At 41.8% G+C, this 5,831-nt stretch overlaps 1 non-coding gene across 1 annotated transcript; it reads right to left on the reverse strand.

The window, feature by feature from the left end:
• Nucleotides 1-2,153: 2,153 nt before the first annotated feature.
• Nucleotides 2,154-2,260, reverse strand: LOC135146845 (small nucleolar RNA R71). Its single transcript, XR_010283942.1, has one exon. It is a non-coding gene; the product is annotated as a small nucleolar RNA R71 (small nucleolar RNA).
• Nucleotides 2,261-5,831: the final 3,571 nt, after the last annotated feature.

A 5,831-nucleotide genomic window follows, 5' to 3' on the forward strand; every position in this document is an offset into this window, starting at 1 on the left:
CTAAACATCCACGGATCGCTCCAGGTTATAGTATGAAACAAGCCACACCTTAACTTATATTACAATACCACGAATCCCAATCATTATCTTACAACTTACAAATATAACGTAAAGTGCTTACACACAACTGTACTCAGAAGAACATATTATTTATAACGCAGCAGGCTCCTAGTTGAGCTCTCCCAACACTCATCCTGAGGTTCTGACCTGATGACTAGCTGATAAGTGGAATTTATATCCACTTGGAAGCCTTCGTTTTGACTTAAATTGATGATCTGGCCTCAAGCTTTTGATGTTTTTGATATGTTTTTGTGTTGTGTTGTGTAGGTTTCCTAGAAGGAGAATAGAGAGGAGATCCATAGCTACAAGTGAAAAAAAATGGCGAAGCATTTGGATAAACGAGGCGAAAGTTATGAGCCGTGGAAGCACTAAAAGGAGCGGGGCTGCCAAAGTAGCGCGCCCACGCTACTTGTAGCGCGCCCACGCTACTTGTAGCGCGCCCACGCTACTCTGGACGGGAAAAAAAGCCCGTTTCGCTCGTTTTTGATCCGTTTGAAGGCCCGTTTGCTGTGGAACTTAAAGGATGGCTTGGGGGACCTAAAAGATAACCTAGAAACATTCTAAGGAGCACGTGACGGCTACGAAGAAGATCTAGACTCATTGTTTTCACTTTTCATCTTTGTAATTCTTCGAAGTAGGCGTAACTTTGGATGCTCGTTTGGGATTTGTTTCGAAACTCTTGTTCTATTACTTTTATCTTGTTTAGACTTATTCCTACCATGTTTACTCTTATTCCCATGATGATGAGAAGTTCTATTATGAACTAATCATTATCGTGGGATTCTAGCGGATTTATATATGGATTTCAGTAGTTAATTTGCCTTAAATTATTATGTGATAGTTTGATTTCCTCGTATTGGTTGTGCTTATTCGTCTTGGATGCGTAGCTAACATTTTAGATTGTTTGTTAATCTTTATTGAAGCGACAGTGGATATATTGATTTAGAACTTGCCATGCGAGCATAGGTTTCGCGTTCGATAACATGACTTGTGATGTGATTTTACCCATCTCGCATCGCCTTATGTAATCTTGATAGATAACTTGCTCTTCAACCATTATGTTTTCAAATTCTATAGACATATAGGGTCTAAGCATAATTGGTGTCTGTTCTCCTTCTATCTTAATTGTGGATGTGAAACAGTATGGTGCACGTATAACGACAGTTAGCTTGTATCAGTTTCGTGTTATCTGATTAGTTGTCAACCATTACATAACGATAAGGCATAACTCTGAATGAAATATATAATGAAGTTAGAATCCCATGTTTTATTCGCATAAGTAATTCGATTTTAATTCTCTTAGTTATAATTCGGCTTTAATTAGTTAATTTAGATAAAACCCATCAAATTGTTAATTGTCCGAACATTGAATAATAATCATACATTGTTGCATAAGTGCATATTCTTAAATACACCAGTCTCTGTGGGAACGAACTGAATTTTATTCTATATTACTTGTGACCACGTACGCTTGCGTGATTTTGTGCGAACAAGTTTTTGGCGCCGCTGCCGGGGACTCGGTGTTATATTTTAGTTTATGTGCTTGTCATCAGTGGTCGTTAAAGTTCACTGACTTGGATTCTTTTCTCACTTTTATTTCGTTTGTGTGTGTTTCAGGCACATGAGTGAAGTGTATGCGAACACGATCTCAGGCTCGTAAAGAAGCATTGGCAAAAGCAGAAACGATAGTGAGTAATACTATGGACGAACAAGAAGCAGGCGTTGCTAAGGCTCTTAAGGCTTACTCTGAGCCGAAAATTAATGACATTCAGTCGAGCATTGTTAGGCCAGCAATTCAGGCCAATACTTTCGAAATCAAACCGAGCACTATTCAGATGGTTCAGAACTCGGTGCAGTTTGGGGGTTCTCCGACAGATGATCCGAATATGCATATCCGGGACTTCATTGAGATCTGCGACACTTTCAAGTTCAATGGTGTTACTGAAGATGCCATCAAATTGAGGCTGTTCCCATTCTCTCTGAGGGACAAAGCTAAGGGATGGTTGCATTCTCTTCCTGCAGGATCTATTACGACATGGGAAAATCTGGCTCAGAAATTTCTTACTAAGTTCTTCCCTATGGCCAAAACAGCTGCAATCAGGAATGCTATCACTCAATTCTCTCAACAGTCTGGTGAAACTCTTTGTGAGGCTTGGGAACGCTACAAAGAGATGCTTCGAAAGTGCCCACATCATGGGATGCCTGATTGGATGGTTATTAATTGTTTCTATAATGGCTTGGGACCGCAATCGAGGCCGATGCTTGATGCAGCATCAGGTGGAGCTCTATGGGCTAAGAGCTATGATGAGGCTTATGAGTTGATCGAGATGATGGCTGCGAATGAATATCAGAATCCTACTCAGCGTCTTCATCAAGGCAAGGTAGCGGGAGTTCTTGATGTTGATGCTACTGCAGCCTTAACTGCTCAAATTAAAGCTCTTACTTTGAAGATGGATTCCTTAGCTAACTTGGGAGTTTAACCACCACCTTCTGCTTGCGAGCTTTGTGCAGGTGCACACTCTTCTGACCAGTGTGCCATATCTAGCGAGTCAGCTCAGTTTGTGAGCAATTTTCAGAGATCTCAGCAGCCAGCTCCGGCTACTTATCACCCGAATAATCGGAATCATCCGAATTTCAGTTGGAGCAACAATCAGAACTTTGTGCCGCAACAGCAGCAACAGTTTCAGCAGCAAGGAGCTAGACCTTTCAACCCTTCTGGTTTTCAACAACAGTTTGCACCGAAGCAGCAATTCCATCCACCGGGATTCCAGCAACAAAATCAAGGGCTGGCTGGACAGTCTTCCAACGAAAGATCTGAATTGGAAGAATTGAGATTAATGGTTAAAAGCCAAGCGGTGTCAATCAAAACCTTGGAGAACCAGATTGGACAGATTGCTAACGCGTTGATTAACAGACCACAAGGAAATCTTCCTAGTGATACCGAGGCCAATCCGGGAAAGAAAGAAGTGAAAGAACAGGTACAAGCTGTCACATTGAGGTCCGGAAAGGTTACGAAGGATAAAGATTCAGCAACAGAGCATGATAAGGACGAGGGCGAACAACAAGGTGAAACACCTGTACTCTCATCAAAATCAGATAGTGGAAAAACTGTTGTTGGCACTGACAGGAAAGAAATCAACGAAGAAGCAAATAAGGAATCGGTTGAGAAATCTAGTCCGAAGTCTGATACTGGGGTCAAGCAAGTATATCCACCTCCACCTTTTCCGAAAAGGCTTCAGAAGCATAAGCTCGACAAACAATTCGCTAAATTTCTAGAGGTTTTCAAGAAACTTCAAATCAACATACCCTTTGCGGAGGCTCTAGAATAAATGCCGAGTTATGCTAAATTCATGAAAGGTATTTTATCTCGGAAACTCAAACTAGAGGAATTGGAGACTGTGGCTTTGACCGAGGAGTGCAGTGCGGTGCTGCAACAGAAATTGCCCCCGAAGCTGAAAGATCCGGGAAGCTTCACAATCCCGTGTACTATTGGGCAATTGTCATTCAACAAGTGTCTATGTGATTTGGGAGCTAGCATCAATCTGATGCCCTTGTCTATTTTCATGCAACTTGGTCTTCCGGAGCTGAAACCTACTAATATGTCTTTGCAACTGGCGGATCGTTCGATTACATATCCAAGGGGGATAGTTGAAGATGTGTTGGTAAAGGTGGATAAGCTAATCTTCCCTACTGATTTTGTCATTCTTGACTTTGAGGAAGATAAGAAGATTCCCATCATCTTGGGAAGACCATTCCTTGCGACTGGGCGGACGTTGATTGATGTAAAAAAGGGTGAACTCACAATGAGAGTTCAAGATCAAATTGTCACTTTCAATGTATTCAATGCCATGAAACTTCCATCGGATGAGGAGGAATGCTTTAAAGTGGATGTGCTCGAAGCTGCCGCACATTCGGAAATTGACAACAGGCTGAAATCTGACATCTTAGAAAGGGTTCTATCAGGTGACTCTGAACTTGGAGATGAGGAGGAAGAAGAACATATTCAATACTTAAACGCTTCTCCTTGGAGAAACCGGTTGAATCCTCCAATTGAATCTCTTGGGTTATCGGAGTTGAAAGATTCTCATGAACGGCTGAAACCATCTATTGTTGAGGCTCCTAAACTTGAGCTCAAGCAACTTCCCGAACACCTAAGGTATGCTTTTCTTGGCGAATCTTCTACATTACCTGTGATTATTGCATCTAACCTTTCAGGGAGTGAGGAGGAAAAGCTTTTGAGAATTTTTAGGGAGTTCAAATCAGCCATTGGATGGACTATAGCAGATATCAAGGGAATCAGCCCTTCTTATTGTCAACATAAAATTCTAATCGAGGAAGGTAGTAAACCCACTGTGGAGCATCAAAGAAGACTCAATCCAATCATGAAAGAAGTGGTAAAGAAGGAAATTCTGAAGTGGCTTGATGCTGGCATTATTTATCCAATCTCGGATAGTTCTTGGGTGAGTCCTGTTCAGTGTGTGCCTAAGAAAGGAGGCATGACCGTGGTAGCTAATGAAAAGAATGAGCTCATTCCGACTAGAACAGTCATAGGTTGGCGAATATGCATGGATTATCGTAAGCTCAACAAAGCCACTAGGAAAGATCACTTTCCATTGCCTTTCATTGATCAGATGCTTGATAGGTTAGCTGGACATGAGTATTATTGTCTTCTTGATGGGTATTCGGGCTATAACCAGATTTGTATCGTACCAGAAGATCAGGAGAAGACTACTTTCACGTGTCCTTTTGGCACATTCGCTTTTAGGCGTCTTTCTTTTGGACTTTGTGGTGCACCTGCAACTTTTCAGCGATGCATGATGGCTATTTTCTCAGAGATGATTGGTACCAATGTTGAAGTATTCATGGATGACTTTTCAGTGTTCGGAACTTCTTATGATGAATGCTTGAACAACTTGAAGATGGTGTTGAAAAGATGCGTGGAAACCAACCTAGTCCTTAATTGGGAAAAGTGTCACTTCATGGTTCAAGAGGGCATCATTCTTGGGCACAAGGTTTCGAACAAGGGTCTTGAGGTAGACAGAGCAAAAGTGGAGACAATTGAAAATCTTCCTCCACCTATTTCAGTTAAAGGGATTCGGAGTTTTCTTGGTCATGCGGGGTTCTATCGACGTTTCATCAAGGATTTCTCTAAAATCACCAAACCCTTGTGCAACTTGTTAGAGAAGGATGTTCCCTTCAAATTTGATGAAGAGTGCCTGGCTGCGTTCGAAACTCTTAAGAAGAAATTGACTACAGCACCTGTTATTACTGCACCTGATTGGAATGAGCCGTTCGAGATGATGTGTGACGCTAGTGACTATGCAGTAGGAGTCGTTCTTGGTCAAAGAAAGAACAACATCTTTCATGTGATTTACTATGCTATCAAGACGCTCAATGGTGCTCAGTTGAACTATACCACTACGGAAAAGGAGCTTTTGGCTATTGTGTATGGATTCGAGAAATTCAGGTCTTATTTGCTTGGAACAAAGGTGTTGGTTTACACGGATCATGTAGCTATTCGGTATTTGGTATCGAAGAAAGACTCGAAACCTCGGTTGATTCGCTGGGTTCCTTGCTTCAGGAATTCGAGTTGGAGATCAAGGATAGAAAGGGTACTGAGAATCAGGTAGCTGACCATCTCTCTCGGCTAGAAGATCAAGCACGGGCATCTAAGGACACCACATTGATCAATGAGAGTTTTCCTGATGAACAACTGTTTGGAGTTCAGGAAGAGGAGCCATGGTTTGCCGATATAGTTAACTATTTGGTGA

This window comes from Daucus carota, chromosome 5 (assembly GCF_001625215.2).
Source record: "Daucus carota subsp. sativus chromosome 5, DH1 v3.0, whole genome shotgun sequence".
Taxonomy (NCBI): Eukaryota; Viridiplantae; Streptophyta; class Magnoliopsida; order Apiales; family Apiaceae; genus Daucus; species Daucus carota.